Source organism: Protopterus annectens, chromosome 3.part0 (genome assembly GCF_019279795.1).
Source record: "Protopterus annectens isolate FY-2018-M chromosome 3.part0, PAN1.0, whole genome shotgun sequence".
NCBI classification, from domain to species: Eukaryota; Metazoa; Chordata; order Ceratodontiformes; family Protopteridae; genus Protopterus; species Protopterus annectens.
In genome coordinates this window covers 241,943,420-241,963,588 of record NC_056731.1, presented here as the reverse complement: position 1 = coordinate 241,963,588, position 20,169 = coordinate 241,943,420, and the positions used below count along the sequence as shown (strand labels likewise).

General features: G+C 43.0%; 1 protein-coding gene across 1 annotated transcript in view; it reads right to left on the bottom strand.

Moving 5' to 3' along the window:
- SNX13 (sorting nexin 13) overlaps positions 1-20,169 on the bottom strand; it is a 1,298,295-nt gene that overhangs the window by 365,801 nt on the left and 912,325 nt on the right.

Here is a 20,169-nt window from a genome sequence, read left to right as displayed (position 1 = left end):
TTACCAGGAAACTTGAAAGAGGAAGTAGTAGCAATAGCAACAGGTTGTGATGTCACATCATTCTGAATTTGGGCACTATCACAAATAGGTTTAGGAAAGAAAGATCCAGAACTGGTCTACAAGCATCTTCTTTCTTTGGCACTAAGAACATCCTTGAATAAGAACCCTTCCCCTGCCTGGAAGAGAGGAACTGTTTCTATCACTCCTTGGCACAGCACATGATAAAGAACTGGTGGAACAAAACAGTCTGATCTGGAATATTAGGAATGACTCCTGGTAAAGAGGAATTTCCTACCACTGCCACCTGTAACCTTATATGACACTCAGAGCCCATTTGTCTGAAATTACCTGTCGAAAAGAAGAAAAATAAGGATTCAGATGTTGTGGAAGAAAAAAGGGACCAGAGTGGGTGGGGATCACAAAATCTTTTGAATAATCATTCAGACTTGTTGGACTGTCCTTGGTTTTGGGAGGTTTGAGGCTCTTTTTTGGAACTCCCTTATCATCCCTTCTTAAACATCTGTTTACCTGTATTTTACTGAGACTGTTTACTCAGTTTTTTGCTACAAAATGGAGAAGAATCCCTTATAAAATTTGTAAAAGGAGGGCTAAAAATGTTAAGAGTCCCTGAATCAGCTTACCTCTTTTATCAAATTTTTTTATCACTTCTGCAGCAGAGAAGCCAACAGCTAAATCTCAGTCCAAAATGGAATTTAAAATCTCATCTTTATCATCATCTGGGAGGTGCTGAGAATGCAGCCATGCAAATCTCCTCAAAACAATGCCAGTGGCCACAGCCCTTTAAGAAGTATAAACTGAATCATCCACACACTGTAAACAATGAGTAGTGACTTATGCAATAGAAGAAACTAAATTATTTAAAGCTGGACTGGAATTGTGTTAACAATAGTAGGATCGCGTAAAGCTGTACCTGCCTTTTTAGGGGCAAAGCTGGCTGACTATCATGAAAACTGCAAGCACACAGAACAGGAGGAATGGGTGCAAGTTATAGAAACTGAAGTTACAGGAAATTTGAGGAGAAGTAGACACATGCTTAGTTTTCCGTTTCTTTTTGACAGGAAAAATGGGGCCAACTGTGTCACTAACAGTAGCAGCAGCTTCCATTTTGACACAACAGGGAAGCCCTTCCTGTTACCTCTCCCAGGAATGACAAGAGGAGTATCCCTTGCCCACTGAGGGAACCCCAACAACCACTGAGGACATGGCTACCCCCCCCCCCCCCGTCCATACTGGCTGTAGGTGCTACATCAGAGAGATCTGCCATAAAGACGAGTCATCTGAGGTACAATAAATGCCCAAAGCAGAATCACCCATCTGTGCCTGATGCAAATTGCTAGCCTGCTGTGGTGGCTAAGGCTGTTTACATACATTTTTTTTCTTTTTGTGGCTGGAAGGAGGGACAGAACAAGGTGTTTGTTCCATGGTCAAACAAAAATGGTCTCTCTTTCCTGGAGAAGACAAGGAAAAAAATGCCAGTAAAAACTACAAGTCTTTAAGAGTCACTTTTCCACTGAAACACACAGTAAAAAGCATTTTAAAACAGCCCCAAAAGTAAAACAAACAGAAATTCTCCATAGAAAAAAATGTTTTTCAGTTACTTTACACAATTTTTAAACTAACAGGAAAAAAAGACAGCTCCCATTTAAAAAAAAACTTTTCTAAAGAGGAAAGTGATCAAACAATACTTAAAATGGAAGGTTTTCATCACACAACTTATCACCAAGACAACTACTCACTACTGAAAGCCTTAGAGAAGCATACTCTTTGTTGGCAGTAAAGCTCTGAAGGGCTTTGCTCCCAAACTTGTCTTTTAATAAACTAAGCTAGAGATGCCTGAAAGTTTGGGCATGTGAAATGTGCCCTGAAACTTTGGAAGCTGGCCAGCTGTTATATCCTTCACAGAATATATCCCATATAGCTAAGACTACTACAATAGTGATCAATATGATGAAAGCACAGTTGAGTAAAATCTTACAAAATCCAAAGTCCAGTCCAGTTTAGAGAACTGTTTTGGCAGTTAAAAACTGACGCTGGGAGGCCACTGGGCTTAAATGATTACATTAGTATTACTAGTGTTTTGAAATTAAGGTGAGCCAAGTTGTGACACTACTTGAAACGGGGTTGTGGAATATTTAGGTAGTTTTTTATTTTTATTTGTATATATTTTTTACAGCAAAATACTGTTAATTAAAATGGTTTAGATATTATTTTGAGTATGGTCAGTTGTACATTGATTTTTCTTGAACCCATTGATTTGTATTTTCAAATTGTGCAACTATTGAGTCATGGCAAGTACACCTTTGACTTTTATTAAGATTAAACTTAAGGGTAATCTTTTATTATTGTTTTTTAGATAATATATAACTTCTTTTGATAGTTTAACATGTGTGGATGTGAGTTGTTTATTGTTTAATATAGATTTATATTTGTTAGTATTTTGTAAATAGGAAGAATTTGTAAGGTGATTCATGTAATATTTATGTATAAGTGTATTTTTGATAGTTTTATATTACATGTCTGCACGAGAATTGTAATAACTATGTATATATCTTTTTTAAGAAAGCAAATTATTTAATTACTAAACAAGTATTTAAAGGTCTCAAAACAGGTGTTGTTTCAGTTCTGATGAAGCTTTGCATTGGCAGAGTGAAAGCGCGCTTAACTTGGATTGTGTGTTGCTGTGGCTTGGACTTTACTATTCTGTCTTGTCTATTTTTCAACATAATTTTGGATTAAAACATTTATTCCACCTCGGATTTCTGCTAATTCTTGCCTGGACTTTGGATTTTGTTAGTTCTTGTTCTTTTTTCGTGGTTCTGAGTAAAATCTTACCACAAGGGTAGATGTCCTTGCCTTCACCGCTGCAGTATGCATAACTTAAAGGATTCCCTGCTGTGAACCCTGTCCGGCCAGTCTACCAAAGCCTACCATTGCTTTAAGGTACGCTGATCACCTACACACTCCTCACGTAGCGCAGGGCATAAAGGTGACGTTCACGTGTACCATCCTCAGAACTGACTGCCCCAGTTGGAACAGCAGTCCAAGGAAAACAAAAGAGAACCTGCACATCCAGGAAGGAAAAAAAGACTAGGGGGATGGAGGGAGGGAGTAAATACTGCAGCGGTGAAGGCAAGGACAGCTACAATTATGGTAAGATTTTACACAACTGTACTCCTGCAGTATTCATAACTTATCGGACAGTGCCAAAGCTCAAGAAGAAACTTGGGAGAAGAAAGCAGCAGTAGAGCCCTCTAAGAAGCCATGAAGAATGGAATTAGTAAAACCAGCTTTAGCTCTGGAGATACCATCCAACTTGTAATGTTTGGTAAAAGTATGCACAGAAATTCAGGTAGCTGCTTCAAGAATACAATTAGTGTCTGAGCCCTTGAAAAAAGCACCAGAAGAAGCCACAGCTCTAGTAGAATGACACTTTACAGAAGAAGGAAGGCTCTCGCCATGAAAAGTGTAACAAAAAGAAATAGCCTTTGAAAATCCAAGCAGAAATAGTTTGCTTGGAAATAGTCAATCTTAAAGACCTAGGATGAAAGGAAACAAACAACTGATCAGATTTTCTGATAGCTTTAGTCTTATCCAAATAAAATCTGAGCTGTCTATGCAAATCTAAGGTGTGCAGCACTCTATCACTGTCAGATTGTGGAGAGGGGGAAAAAGTAGGCAAATTAATAGTCTGATTAAGTGAACTCCTTAACCACCTTGGGCATAAAAGAAGGATTAGTATGCGGGACACCCTGTCCTAATGAAATATCATAAAAGGTGGACAAGCCATATGGGCTTGCAACTCAGACACCTGTCTGACAGAAGTAAGAGCTAACAAAAGAACTGCCTTCCAAGAACAATGTGGCAAGGAAGCTGAAACAGCAGTCTCAAAAGGAGCCTGAATCAATTTCTCCGAGAATGAAATTAAGATCCCAGGGAGGAGGAACAGGCTTCCTGGGATGTCTAATATTAAGGATGCCTTTAAGAAATTGCTTAGCCTCAAATCTAGGAGCTAACGGGGGAGGTAAAGTCAGACAAGCAGAAAGAGATAAGTGGACCTTAATAGAAAAGGCAAAACCAGCACTGAGCAACACACACAAATAAGAGAGAACCAAAGGAACATCCACAGTAAGTGGGTCCAGGACACGAGAAAGACACCAAACAAAAAACCTCTTTCATTTAGATAAGTAGGATTTCCTCTTAGTAGGTTTTCTGGCCTCCTGCAGGACCCGCAGAATGTCCTCAGAAAAAAAGGTGTCTATGAGGGATCAAGCCACTATCACCCACAGTGCCAGCTGAAGTGTGGACAGGTGGGGATGGATGATATATCCCTCGTCTTGTGTGAGTAAATCCACCTTGTGAGAACTTGTGATGATTGCCCTTGGCTAGATGCAGAAATAAGGGGGGAAACCAGTGCTGATGTGGCCAAAAGGGAGTCATCAACAAGATTTTGGGAGCATCCTATTGAATCTTGAACAGGACTCTTGGAATGATAGTAAGGGGAGGGGAATGCATAAAGAAACATCCCCTTCCAAGAAAATGAGAGGCCATCCAACTTCCATACCAGAACACCTGGGACTATGGCACAAAACAGAGGAAGTGGTCTGTTCAGAGGGGAGGCAAAGAGATCTACTTGAGAAGTATCTCACTGGTGAACAATGTCCAGAAACACATCTCTGTGAAGCATCCATTCGTGTGACTGAGTGAAGGACCTGCTCAGTGTGTCTGGCACAATGCTATGATCTGAATGAATATAAACTGCCTGAAGAGTCACTTGATACTTGACAGCCAGATCCCATACCAGAAGTGCCAGCCAGTAACGAAGGCAAGATCTTGTTCCCCCTGTTTGTTGATATACCACATAAATGAGGTATTGCCTGTGAATACCTTGAGAGGCCCCGGAGAGAAGAGGATGAAAGGCCTGAAGAGCCAGCATACGAGGTCTGATCTCTGACGTTGATGTGCTCCTTCTGCTGATGAGGCGACCACACTCCTTGAACCTTCAGGGAGCCAAACATTGCTCCCCATCCCACATCTGAAGTATCTGTGAACTGATCCTGAGAGGAAAGAGGAGGATGAAAAGGGAGTCCTGGATTCAGAGACGACTGCTGAATTCACCACAGAAGTTCCTTCTTGAGAAAAGGGAGAAGAGGAACTGTAAAGTCTAGAGGATGCGCATGGTGAAGCCACACCAACTTCAGAACCCACTGGAACTTCATGTGGAGTTTGGCTGGAAGGAGCATTGGAATGGTGGAAGCCATAAACTCCAGAGCTCTCAGAAACTGCCTGGCTGTAATGATGGCCAGAGAAGGAAGAGTTTAAAAGTAAGACATGAGAGTAAAGGCTTTTGGAGGAGGCAGGGATGCCATCATTGGCACTGTTTGAATCCTGCAACCCAGAAAGACATGATCCTGAGAAGGAGTTAGGGAAGACTAAGTTTATTATGAACCCCAGGCTCTGAAGAAAAGAAATAGTAAAACAAAGATTTTGCAAAAGGACCTCTGACGAGGATGCATGAAATCAGCAGGTTGTCCAAGTAAGGAAATATTTGGATCCCTTGATGCCTTCAAAAAGCAATCACAGAAGCGAGGCATTTGGTGAACAGTGTTGGGACAGTAGAAAGGCCAAAGGGCAAAGCACAGAACAGAAAATGTCAGGAAGCAACAGAGAAATGCAAAAACCTCCTAAAAAGAGGATGGATTGGAATATGGAGATAAGCATCCTGAGATCCAGAGACACCAGAAAGGCCTAAGGAGCAACAGAGGAAAAAGGGTCTGAATAAACATCGGAAAGAAGGCAGCGTCAGAAAAGTGTTTAGATGAGAGAGGTCTAGAATTGGTCTCCAAGTTTTCTGGGCACTAGAAAAGTACAGTTTTGTACCTACCATAAATGTAGATGTTCGAAGATCCACATTGCTGCAGTCCTTACACTTGGGTAGTCCGCTGTCCTCGGTCGGCCCGAATATCAAAGTATTAGGGTGACGTCGGTCAAGGCGCTTAAGACTGACATCAGGACGTCAGGGTATAAATGCGCATGACCGACGTCATATCCTCAGTCTTTTCTTGCCCCAGATGTCAGAAGACCCTAAACAGAAAGGTCAAAAAACCAAAATACAACAAAAAACAACCAACCACCCCTGTACTAAGCATATGTACAATATATACAATATTTACAATATGTACAACCCAAACCACACAACCGCCTCTAACTACAGAGGGGAAGGAGGGAGGGTAAATTGGACTGCAGCAATGTGGATCTTCGAACATCTACATTTATGGTAGGTACAAAACTGTACTATGTTCTTCATCTCACATTGCTGCAGTCCTTACACTTGGGTAGAATCCCAAAGCAGAGATAAGGGAGGATGGCAAAACTATAATGCAGTAGGAGCTGCCAAAATGCCCTGTAAAATTGCAGTGGCAAAACCAGCCCTTGATTTAGAGTAAAGTGGAAGGTGATAATGCCTAGAGAAAGTATGCACTGAACTCCAAGTAGCTGCCTCCAAAATATCTTTAGTTGCCACCCCCCTTAAAAAAGCTGTAGAAGTGGCAGTAGCCCTAGTGGAATGAGGCCTAATCCCAGCTGGAACCTCCTTGCCATGATGGGAATAACAGAAAGCAATACAAAACCCAATCCACTTAGAAATAGTTTGTTTTGACACAGGCTTGCCCTGAGAACCCAAAGCAAAAGAAACAAAACTGCTGAGACTGCCTGAACCCTTTAGTTCTGTTCAAATAATATCTCAACTGCGTGTGTATATCCAAAGTGTGCAAAATCTTTTCCCCTTTATTTTGGGGGTTTGCATAAAAAGTAGGCAAATGAATAGTTTGGTTTAAAGCCACACTAGAAACCACTTTAGGCATAAAGGAAGGATTAGTACGCAAAGATACCCTATCCTTATGGAAAATTAAAAAAGGCTCAACTGCCATAAGGGCCTGTAATTCAGAAATCCTTCTCGCAGAGGTAATGGCCAACAAAAAAGCAGTCTTCCATGATAAATATTTCAACTCAGCAGTAGCTGCAGGCTCAAAAGGTTGTAGAGTGAGTTTCTCCAACACAAAATTGAGATCCCAAGCAGGAGTCGGAGCTCTCCGTGGGGGTCTTATATTCTTTGCCCCTCTAAGGAATTGCTTAAACAAGGGATGAGAAAACAATGGTGGTTCACAGTCATAGTGAGCAGAAATTGCTGCAGCATGAATCTTAATAGAAGAGAAGGACAAACCTTTGTCCAGTAACTCAGTAAGATATTGAAGAGCCACACTTAAATTAGGCTTAGAAACATCAAATTCCTTTGCTGTACTCCAAAATAAAAATCCCTTCCATTTATCTGCGTACACTTTCCTTGTACTAGGCCTTCTGGCCTCCAAAATAACATTCAAAACTTGCTGTGGCAGCTGAGACCCTCCAGGGTTTAAAACAGAATATGCCAGGCTGTCAGGTGAAGAGAGTGAAGTTTGACATTGAGTAAATGACTGTTCTCCTGAGACAGCAGGTGTGGAATCGAAGGCAAAGGCCATGGAGGCTCCCGTACCAGACTTCTCAGTAATGGGTACCAGTGCTGTTGAGGCCAATCTGGAGCTATTAAAATCATCTTTGGCTTGTCCTGTCTGACCTTCAGAAGTACCTTTGGGAGGAGAGGCAGAGGTGGAAAGGCATACACATGAAGATTGCTCCAGCTGAATGAAAGAGCATCCACTTTCCAAGCTGTGGGATGAAACCTTTTTGTGCAAAACTTTGGCAGCTGGTAGTTTAGTGGAGAAGCGAACAGATCTATGTCTGGAGTTCCCCAGGACACTGTCAATTTCTGAAATACATGAGGATCCAATTTCCACTCGTGGGGATCCATAATTTGCCTGCTCAACACATCTGCTAAGGAGTTCTGCGCTCCCGGCAGAAACCTTGCCTGAAGATTTAGTTGTAAACTGAGAGCAGTCTCCCACAAAATCATTGCTTGTCTGCATAGAGGATAAGAATGTGTCCCCCTTGCTTGTTGATGTACCACATGACAGTTGTGTTGCCTGTTAGAATCAACACCTGCCCTGGAAGAAGTAAATCCTTGAAAGCTATTAATGCAAATTGGACTGCTAACATCTCCTTCAAGTTGATATGTAGATGTTGAAGTCTGGCAGGCCACGTGTCTTGTATCCACTTTCCATTTAGATGAGCTCCCCAAGCTTTGTCTGAGGCATCTGTCGTTAGAATCTGACTCGCCTCTGGCCGGGTCACAGAGAGTCCCTTGTTTAGGTGACATTCCTGAGCCCACCACAAAAATTTTGAATGCAAGGTATTATTTGAATGACAGTGTCCAAATCTTGGCAGTGCTGTGTCCATACATTTTTGAGATACCATTGCAGCTTCCTCATATGCAGTTTGGCATTGGGAAGCACCAGAATACAAGATGCCATGAACCCCAAGGCTTGAAGGACTGTCCTTGCAGTCAGCCTGGACTGATGAGACAATTGATGGAAGTAAAGAGAAAGATTCTTTTGTTTGTCCGGGGTCAAAAAAGCCATCTGGGATGCTGTATTCAGTCTCACACCCAGAAAGCACATGTCCTGAGAGGGTACTAGACTGCACTTTATTTCGTTCACAGAATACCCCAGGCATCTTAGCACTGCTATCACATATTGCAAATGATGAAGAAGTTCGTCCTTTCCTTGGGCCAGAATCAGGCAATCGTCCAAATAAGGATAGATCTGAATTCCTCTTAGCCTGAAGAAAGCTATCACTGGAGCCAGAACCTTCGTGAACACTCTGGGCGCAGTAGATAAGCCAAAGGGCAATGCAGAGAACTGATAATGTGAAGTCCCAGCTCGAAAACGCAGATACTTCCTGCAATTTAGCCTGATAGGAACATGAAGGTAAGCCTCCTTGAGATCCAAAGTCACCATCCAGTGATCCTTGCCCAGCAGAGGTAAAAGCTGTTGTAACGTCAACATTTTGAACTTGGGAATGTCCAGATAAGTGTTGAGGATAGATAAATCCAAAATTGGTCTCCACGTGTTCCCTTTCTTTGGCACTAGGAACAGGCGAGAATAAAATCCTAGGCCCACTTCTGGTAAAGGGACCGGTTGTATGGCCCCTATTTGGAGCAGCAGAGAAATTTGCTTGCGAGCCTCTAGTCTTTGCTGAGGAGGAATGTCCGGCATGCCTTTGAAAGGAGGCAAGGTATGGAAATAAAACCTGTAACCTTGGTGTATGATATCCAATACCCATCTGTCCTGGGTAATCAAACTCCAATTTTCTCTGAAGAGTGCCAACCTTCCTCCCAAAGGTGCTGCCAGAGAAGAAGGATCTGGCAGCTGAAAAGGTAGGTCATTGGGCCTGTTTACGAAAGGACTGGCCCCTGCCCTCACCTGAAGATTGTGCAGGAGAACTCCCTGCTCTAGGCCTGAAGGAGCTCTGAGCTCTGCCCCTACCATGTCTAGATCTACCCCTAGACTGTGACTCATAAGAAGGGTATGTCCACCCCTTAGCAGGCCAATTCCTACTAAACTTCGGAGGCTGGACTTGCAAAAAATCTTTAACAGTCTGCATAGACTTAGCCTTGTCTTCCATTTTCTTCAAGACTGACTCAACAGGTGAACCAAACAACACATCAGACTGTAAAGGAGCATCCAAAATCCTTGTCTTAACATGTTCAGATAAATTCTGATCCCTCAACCAGGCGTGCCTGCGAAGAACTGACCCAGTGGCAGCCACCCTAGACGAGGCCTGTACAGCATCAAAACCACATTGTAAAGAATGCTTACCCACCTGTTCAGAGACATGTACTAAATCTTGTAATTCCTTACACTCAATGCCTTCCGCCAGAGCATCTACCTTAGACTTCAGTTGAGAAAGTAGATAGTTCTGATATTTCAACATGTGGAACTGGCAATTCAAAGCCCTCATAGCCAAGGTGGAAGAAGTATAGACTTTCTTTCCCCATCTATCCAAAGCTCTGGCCTCTTTATCTGGAGGAACCGGATTTTTTACAACAGAGGCCTTGACACCCTTAGGTCCCTGACTAACAGTTTCTGGGTCCGCCCTAGGACTCTTATAAAGATATTTATGAGCCTCAGGTACCCTATAATACCTATCCGGTTTAACAGGAGCAGGAGGCAAAGAATCAGGATTAAGTGAAGCCTCCGCAAACACATCTTCCACAACATCCAGAACAGGAGGTATAGCCAAAGGCCTATGCTGGGGTAAAAGCAAAAACTCCCTAAGCCTTTTCCTGGAATCAGAGAAGTCCTGACCTTCCCACTTAAAATGTTCCCTCATGGAATGAAGAGTCTCTGAAAAAGAAAAATCCTCTGGAGGAGAAGCAGAAGGGGTTGAATCGTCTGCATCAGCATCAGAATCAGAATAAGGAGAATACTCCTGCAAGTCTTCAGCCGAAGACTCTGAAACATCTGAAGGCTGCTCAAAACTCCCCAACTCTGGTTCCACCCTAGGCCTCTTATCTGGAGGGGGCAAAGAACCTCTAATCAAAGTAATTAAATCTTCTGCCATTTTAAGCATGTGCTTCTTGGGCACAGAACCAGAAGAACTAGGAGTAACACCAACAGAAGCTAAACCTGGCCTGCCTCTGGGAGAAGCCTTAGAAACAGAAGGAGAGGGCCTAACCACCTTAGGAAGGGAGGGGAGTACAGTAACCTGAGAAGCCCCTTCAGCCTGACCTGCCTCCTGGGAGGCCACATCCTGCAATAACAAGGTCTCCCCCTGAGACTCCAGAGAAGCCTCCGGCGGAACCACCGGTTCCCACTGACGCCTCTAAAGAACCGGCGTCCGGTACGGACGACTCTTCTTGTGTGGGTTTAGCTGCCTTGTCTTTGCGCTTCTTCGAAGAAGCGGGCGTCGGAGCGTCCGACGGCATCTTATAATTGCACCGCTTCCCAAAGACTAACCTGGCACAATCTAGCCTTCGCTTAATAGTGCGCTTATTGAACCTAGCACAAAAGCGACACCCTACAACGTCGTGCTCAGGCCCCAAACAAGGAATACACAAAGTATGATAATCTCTATGCGGTATCTGCTTCCCACAAGAAATACAGTTATTCACTTTTTCTGACATCCGGTAAACCACTGAGGCAAGAAAAAACTTAAATATTCCCCAACGGGGTACTTAGCCAACTTTGACTCTGTCTGAAACTCCGAATTCGAAAAATTTCAGAACGCCGAACGGCACTTGCAACGCTGCTTCTGCATCGGACCATGCGGCAAAAAAGACTGGGGATATGACGTCGGTCATGCGCATTTATACCCTGACGTCCTGATGTCAGTCTTAAGCGCCTTGACCGACGTCAGCCTAATACTTTGATATTCGGGCCGACCGAGGACAGCGGACTACCCAAGTGTAAGGACTGCAGCAATGTGAGATGAAGAACATCATTCTTGTATAAAACCCCATCCTCCTTTGGGACACAGGCCACTCTTAAATAGTACTCTAAGACAAGAGATTTCTAAGAACCTCTGGGGAGAAAAGGAAGTTGTTCCCAAGGAGGCTGAGGAATGCCCATAAAAGGAGGATGGGAAATCCACACCATGAAGTACCCCTGAAGAATGATTGACTGAACCCAAGAATCCTGGGTGATTCGAAGCCAAATAGGAAGAAAACGAGAAAGGCAAAGAGGAATGAGGCTAGGAACAGGTGCATAGTCAGACAGCACCTGGTTTGTCAGGAAAGGAAAGCTTTAGAATCCCTGCAGTCTGAGTGGCCTTAGCAAAAGGAGCCCATTTGCCACCTTTTTTTTACCTTTAGCAGGAGGGTAAGATTGCCTATGAAGAAAGGCTGGCTTAGAAGAGAAGTTTCATTGAAATGTAGGCACAGGAGAAACAAGAGACATATTTAAGCTCCTGTAAGGCCTTCCCCTTGCCCTGAAGAGACTTAACCCAGCAGCCACTTCCCAAACAAAAACTTATTATCCAGAGAAGCATCCATCAGCTTAGCCTTAATATCATCGGGTAAAGGTTGAAGCCTAAGCTAAGAACACCTCCTGAGTACTGAACCAAAAGCAGCAGCCCTAGAAAAGACATCTGCTGCATCACAACTACATTTGACAGAATGATGAACTACTTGAGTGGAAGTCCCTAGCAACAAAAGAGCAGAAGATTTACTCTCAGAGTGTGGTGGATCAGAAAAAAGCTGACAAGCCTGAGAAAGACGGGCCAACACATACCTAGATATATGGGTCTGATAATTAACAACCCTAAAAGCTAAGGTAGCCAAAGTATAAACCTTCTAACCCAGCCTGTCCATGGTTCTGCTATCCTTGTCAGAAGGCAGTAACTTGGATGAAAGAAGCAATTGAGATGGCTTATCAGAGGCTACAGACATCACGGAGGGGTCAGCAGCAGGACATCTGAACAAAAAGGAACAATCCTAAGGCACTCTACAAAACTTATCGGACTTCTTAGGAGCAGGAGGGCAGAGAATCAGGCGCTTTAGAGGCACTGGAAAAAACATCTAGTAAAGCAAAAAGACAGGAGGAACAGCTGCAGGTTTATGAGATTCCATCTGCAGTAACTCATAGTACCTCTTATGGATATCGGAAACGTTGCCACAATCCCACCTAAAAAATTCCATCATCCTAGAGATTGTGTCCCCAAAGGAAATTTCCTTAGAATGAGTATCTGGACTACTAGAGTCCTCCTTCTCAGACCCGTAGACTAAAGGAGTAGGAATTTGGGTAGAATAAGTAAGGAATTCTTCATCAGAATACAACTCTTCCTCAGAAGAATTCAATTCCCTGGGGCTTTTTGATGAAGAAAAGGACCAAGGAGGAGCAGGAACCAAAATCCCTTCAGGAGGCCTTAATGAGAGTACAACAATAAATAACCCCTGAGTAAAGGCCTGCCACTCACTTTGTGGACTCCTAGGAGCAGAAGAAACGTGTTTAGTTTTCTGTTTCTGAGATGTTCATCCTATAAAACTGAATCGACCCTGACTCAGTATGGTATTCCACAACAGTAGTAGGAACTTCTTCCTTAAGAAGAAACTGCGGTCCCCCTCCCCAGACCTCTTGGAAACAATCAACCATGGTTCCCCCTGAATGCCTGAAAAAGAACCTGCAAAGGCTCGGTGGACGTGCTGCCCACCACATCCTCACCACTCAACCTGAACGTGGCAGAGGAATCCGACAACACACCCAGGTGAGTCTCTGGGTTTGTAATAACCTCAGGGGAAACACTCAGCAGAGGCTGGACAGTGGAAGATTCCAGTCTTACCTTTTTCACCTTCTTCCCTGACTGCTGACCCTCAGGGCAGGAACTTCCATCCATAGTATCTTTAGCAAGAAGCTTAAGATGCTGGTTCTCAAGATACAATGAAAGGGAAGAAAGCCTACTACAATGCCTAAAGACTACTATGTGACAATCTCACACTGACACAAATGTTCTCCAGGAGGGGCTGACACAGAAACTACTGGTGTCAGAGCCATGGACTAAAACTAAATGCCAAGAAATGCATAACAGTATCCTTTGGGAAGTCATCCATCCCTGGTTACTATCATACTGACAACACCCTTTAGAGTTGGCCCAGTAGTCAGGGACTTAGGGGCACACACAGATAGTAATCTAGCCTTTAATCATCATGTATCTACAGTGGTGAGGAAATCATTCTATGTTGCGCAACTTATAAACAAAGGTATGGCATCCAAGTCCAAGGAAGTCATTGTTCCACTGTATTCGGCATTCATCAGACCTATCATTGAGTACAGTGTCCCCTTTGGAATGTACCTAACTAGGCATATGCAACAACTGGAACGTCCACAGAGGTTCCTTACTAAAAGAACACAGGGCATAAGTTATATGTCCTATTCAGACCGCCTCAAGGCCCTATCCCTGTATTCTGTCTCCTACAGGCTTTTGAGGAGTATCTATGCCTGGCATACAGGGCATTGTCAGACCCCACTCTGATGGAGCTCTTGCATATCCACAAAACAAACAGTACCTGAATTACCCATTCCAAAGACTTGAGGCTTGCCTGTGATATAAATAGGACTTGCTGGAGAGAGAGGTATGTTTCCCAGAGACTACCCAGCCTACGGAACAGGCTCCCCATCCACGTGAAGCAGAGTTCTTCCCTAACCCAATTCAAGTGCAAATTGGACAACTGGATGGGAAACCGGAAATTCATCCCTGGTTTGGCACCTATGTCTCTACTGCAAACAGGTAACCTGTAAATGGTTCCTCTCCCAGGACCATGCTTACACTTATCCAGGGTATAAGAACTTGTCAGAGATTTGGGATGTATGGCTAGGCTTAAAAAGACCCTTGTGGTCGTTAGCCTAGTAAACACCTATGAACCTATGAATGAAGGGTTTTTGGGACAAACACATGACAAGCTGAACAAGACATATGGTCATGAGATGCTCCTAGGCAAAAAAGGCACTTATCATGGCAGTCTTTATGGGGACTTTGTCTCCCACACTGGCATTTATCCTTCCTGGATGACATTAACCCTCCAAAAAGCAAAAAAAAAAAAATCAACAAAAACTCCAACTGGGTACTGATCTGCGACTGTGAGGACTTCAGCAAACAGGAGTAAACACTGGAATTCCAACAACCAGAAAAAAAAAATGGACAGAGGCAAACAGACCTATGGTTAAAAACAGCATTCTTACTGGTGGCAAGGAGTTTCTGAGGATGGCATGCCTGAATGCCACCTTTATGCCCTACACTACATGAGGAGTGGTAGGTTTTGGGAGAATGTCCAGATGATGAGCTTCACGGCAGGGAATCTCAAAATTTATGAATACTGCAGCAGTGAATTTAAGGACATCATCTCTATACTACATACTAATGATATTCTATTGATTAGGTCCAATAAGATACCAATCCTGCTGACAAGAGCTGCAGGATGACTTTTAAGCCCATTTGGAATTGTCTGCAAAGTAATAGCTCAAAAACTAAACCATGTTCACCATATCTACTACTGACCCTACCAGATTCCCTTTCCCATCATCTCACTACAGACATAGCTAGATCTTATAGTGGATCAAAACATCTCTTTTCATACTTCTACTGAACTGCAAGTTAACAAAGTACTAACTCAACTAAAGCTGAACTATAGCTATTAAGGTGTTTCTCCTCAGACTGGAATACTGCCTCCATGTAAGTGCCCTCCTCTCAGCCAAAAATGTTGCTCTCATTTCAACTAAAGCCATAAATTCAGCAGTCTATCCAACAGCAAAGACCACCATTGTATTACACTAAAAGCTAACCGACTTCCTATTACAGTAAGACCTAAGCTACTGCTCAACATAATCATCTTTAAAAGTTAAACACAACATATATTGTCACCCACACAATTCTTGAACAAACTTCAGCTCAAAAAAGTACAGCTGCATAAGCAAATCTTGTCATAACAGTAGATGTTCTAACACAGCACTGCTGTAGTAGCCTAAACTATATTTTCATATCCCCACTGCAGCAGGCCAGTGTCATAAACCTAAGGATACCTTTCATGCTGTCCCATCAGGAGCTAGAGCAGTTGGACAATAAAAAAGCTTCTAAGCATTTTTTGTAATGCTAGGAAACAAGCAAAACAGTACCTACATACTAAAAGGGGTGAACAAATCCACACCCTGGCAAAAAAATAAATAAATACAAACAAGAAAGGGAGGGGAGGATACTGCAACAGTGATCTATTAGAACATCTATAGTTATGGTTAAGATTTACTTACTCTACTGTACTATGTTCAAACAGATCATTGCTGCAGTAGCCCGAGCTATCTATGGGTAGATTACCATAGCATAGAGAAGAAAAATGTGAAAAGGGAGCAGGCCAATAAACCAAGACACAGGGGTATATACTAAGCTAACTACCATCACTTCCTTTATAAAAGAGTAGCCATGTAATTAAGTGTCATGGATTAGGAAGGAGTATGTTAGGTAGGAAGCTTCTAGAAGTTATGTTAGTTTGGGCATTGCTGTCTGCTTCTATCAGACACCTAGAGGCCAGACCCGGGGTGAATTTCCAATTTTCTATCCATTGGTCAAGGTTATGCTTAAACATGGTTCTGCTTCACGTGGATGAGGAGCCTGTTCCAGAGCATGGGGATCCTCTGAGACATATGCCTATCTTGCCAACAGGTCTTATTTATGTCACAAACAAAAATTAAATCCTTAGATCTAGTGGTTCTGATGACTATTTTGCAGATGAGCAAAAGTCCCATCACAGCTGGAGCCAAGGATGCCTTGTATGCCTGGGAAAGATCATCTCTCAGGAACCTTTAGGCGACAGAGTATAAAGATACGGCTCCAGTTCATCCATACAGGACAATGTGCTTATAGGTTCCAGGAGCTCCTGGAGAATGGCCCTAGCAAAGCCTTTTCTAGACCTGGAAAAGGAATCTACTTTGTAATGTTTTATAAAAGTGTGCATAGAGGACCATGTTGTTGCCTCTGGCATTCTGCTAGCATCCACCCCTTTCCAGAAAGTCACCAAAGAAGCCAAAGCTCTTATGGAATGGGCTGCAACCTTACACAGAAGTAGCTTACAGTGGGGAGTATTAAAAAGGCAATAGCTTGAGGCAATCACCTGGAAATGGTATGTTCTGAAACTGGTTGTCCTTTCCTTTTACCTCCAAAGGAGGAAAACAGCTGGTCAATTTTCATGAATGTTTAGACTTTTATGTAGGTAATAATTGAACTGCCTGTGGATATCCAGAATGTGTGAAGGATACTCGAGTTCTTGTTCTTGGGTTTAGGAAAAAAGCTGTGAGATTATTACTCTGGCTTAAAGTAAACTCTGAGACCACTTTAAGCACTCAAAGAAACCCTGTCACTGGAAAACAACGTAGGAATGACTGACCATAAAAGCTTGCAACTCATGATATTCTCATATCAGATGCCACAGTAATGAGTAAAACAGTCTTGCAGGTTAAAAACCTCAATTTAGCCTCACAAGCTGGTTCAAATTGACAGAGTAAGTTTCTCAAGCACAAAGTTCAGATCATAAGCCAAAACCACCTGCTTCTTAGGTGGATGAGTAGATAATACCCCTTTCAAAAACAGTTTCATACGTTCATTGAACGTTACTAGGTTAATGGTCCTAGAGACCTTACAAGCCTAGCCATATTAATTCCGAGATGACCCAACTGTTGATGGTTAGGTGAGTGAAGTTCGCAGAGGTAAGGGGATATGGTACTTAATAATGACTTCCTCTGTCCAGGAGGGACATAAGTTCCACCCCAGGAGTGAAATTTGCAGTCTCCCATCCACTGATCTAGGTAGTGTTTGAAGTGTGTCAGGGAGGGCCTCTATTTCATGTGAACTGGAAGCTTGTTCCAGAGAAGTGGCAGTCTGTGGGAGATGTATCTCTCTCTCCAGAATGGCCTGCTCATATCAGAGGCTAGGTTAAGATCCCTGGAATGAGTGACCCTCATGCAGTTTGATTATGAATGTGTAGCATTTCCATCAGGGCTGGTTCAGAGACTGCCCTGTAAGCCAGGCACAGGTTACCCCTTAGCAACCTGTAGGAGACAGAATACAGTGACATGGATTTCAGTCTTTCTGTATACAACTTGTTTTGTGTACCCTGTCATTTTCTGGTGAGAAATCTCTGCGGTCTCTCCAGTTGTTGCAGGTGTCTGGTGAGGTACATGCAAAAGGAACCACTGCTCTCAATTACTGGTCTGATGAGGACCGAGTACAATGGAATTTTAATATCCTTAGATCTATATGTGATGCCTTTACTTATAAGATGTGCCACATAGGATTTCCTTACTACTATCGATACATGGCCGTCAACGTTCAGCGTTCAAATGGAATATCCAGATCATGTACCACTGGGTCTACACTTAGCGGGGTGCTGTCTATAATGTAATTAGCAGGGATGTCAGCTTTCCCAAAGGGAATAATAATGCACTTTTTTGCACTGAGCTTTAATCCGTGGCTTTGGCACCAATAATTTGTCTGAGTTAACCCTGTCTGTAGTACATTGACATCGTTGGGGGGACTCGGTAATTACTCCCAATTTGCAATTGCAAGCGAACTTGGTCAGCCACAGGTTGTCCAAGTTTGCCTGGACATCTCAGAAATAAATTCTGAACAGTAAGGGGCCCAGCATGGAACCATGTGGTATGCCAGTGGTAACTGGTCTTTTGCTAGAGGTGAAGTCACCCATTTTGATAGTATGCATCCTGTCAGTGAGCCAGTTGGCTACCTATCTGGTAATGTAGGGGTTAATTCCCAAATGGTAAAGTTTCTGTACAACATCCGAGTGGAGGATTGTGTCAAATGCTTTGGCTAGGTGAAAATAGGTGGCATGCACTGTCTTTTCCTTGTCCAGGATCTTGGTGACTTTCTTGAAGAAGACAATCCACGTTTAACAGGCATTATCTACCTTTATCGAATCCAAACTGGTTTGGTCCAGAGTTTGGACATTACCTATGTCCTTGTTAAAAAGGTCCACAGTGATTCTTTTCATGGCCTTGCAGATTGAGGCTAGTCAAGCTTATGGGTCTATAATTCACAGGGCAAGTTGATGGCCCCTCTCTGTGCACAGGGGTTACTGTTGCTGTCCTCCATTCTGTTGGGACATAGCCAGTTCATAGGCTGTCATTAAACTGGGATCAAGTGGGTCTGCTAGGTCATGTTTTAAGTTGTTTAAAAGGCAACCTGGGATGTCGTCTGGTCCCACTGATGCTGTGATTTTGGCCTTGGAGATTGCCGTGAAGATCTGCTCTCTTGAGATAATAGGCTGAGGAATGGTGGCAGGTACACTTTGGGGGATGACTGGAGGGGACAGTATGGGTGGTGCCATCCAATACCAGTTCAGCTGATAGCTGGACAGTCCCCTTTTAGATTAGAGACACCGTTAAAGAATGTCTTGTAATTAATCTTCGTTACAGAAACTATTTTTGCTTCGTAATTAGCGCTGGAGAACTTGACAAATGTCTTAATTTGTTTAAGCTAGAAAGGGATTTTTTTTCCTCTACCGAGCTAGTTCCCTCTTATTCTGGGACATTAGTTTCTCTCTCTTGTTGTATAGCCTGTGTATACTAGGGGTCTACTAGGGTGGCTTGTTTTATCAACAAGACCTGTTTTTTAATTTAGTCAGGTACAGCCAATTCTATACAATTGCTTAAGTGGTTATACAGGGCATTGGTGTACACCGTTGCATAGCAGTCCATGCTATCTGCATTTGAGGGAGCTTTGCTTTGAAACTTCTCACTTAGTAGGAGGTAACTTGTCTTTGAAAAATCCTTAAGCATTTTTGAGCCTGATGGGGTATCTGGTCTTATAATTACATTGAACAAGACTAACTTATGGTCCAATCTTTCCAGGGAGGCAATCACATGTATGGGGGGTACAATGCTCTCCCATGTTAGTGAGTACCATGTCCAGGACATCTGAGCCTCTTGTGGGTGTGCTAACTCTTTCAAATGATTTGCACTGAAAAAGTCCAAGAACCTCTGAGCCAGCATGTTTGTGATCTTGTCCATTTCCCTATCAATGGCAGGATAACTAAAATCAGCCATGAGTAATGTGTTGGGCTGTATGACAAGTGACTCTAAGTCCAGGTTTGCAGTATGCTTTACCTGTTTCATGGTGGGGGACTTACAGCTAGCTATGGTGTGTTAGGGGGCTTTGCCTATAGTTAACTGGACATGAAGTAGCTCAAGAGAGTCATACTGTTTGACCAAACTCAAGGTGTACTTATCCTTAATGAAGACAGATACACCTCCTTCTCCTCTGGTTCTTTCACTCTCAGTTTGTGAGCTGAATGTGTGGAAGGCACTGTAGTCCTGCAAGACCAGGGTGCTTTCTGCACCACTGACCATCTCTCTCAACCCCTTACAGCAATAAATCTGGTCAAAGCTATATATAATGGGGGACAAAGGGCCAAAACTAGGGACAGTTTTTAAATATTGCTCTTACAAACTTAGAAAGTTGACTGAATAACAGTTGTTGCATTAGCATAAAGTTTCTTAAGGGTATGAAATCTGAAACTCACATGCATGGCATTGGTTACTGATTTCAGTCCTCAATGATTTATCATTGATTTGTCAGAAAACCACAATTTTATGAGAAATAGACCAAAAGTATGAGGCAAAAATCTGGACATTCTGTGAAAATATGTACAGTTGAGAGGTATGCCTTTGGACCATGTCCTGGTGACTGCACAGATGTTAGCATCTTCGAAAGTGAGGAGTGCTT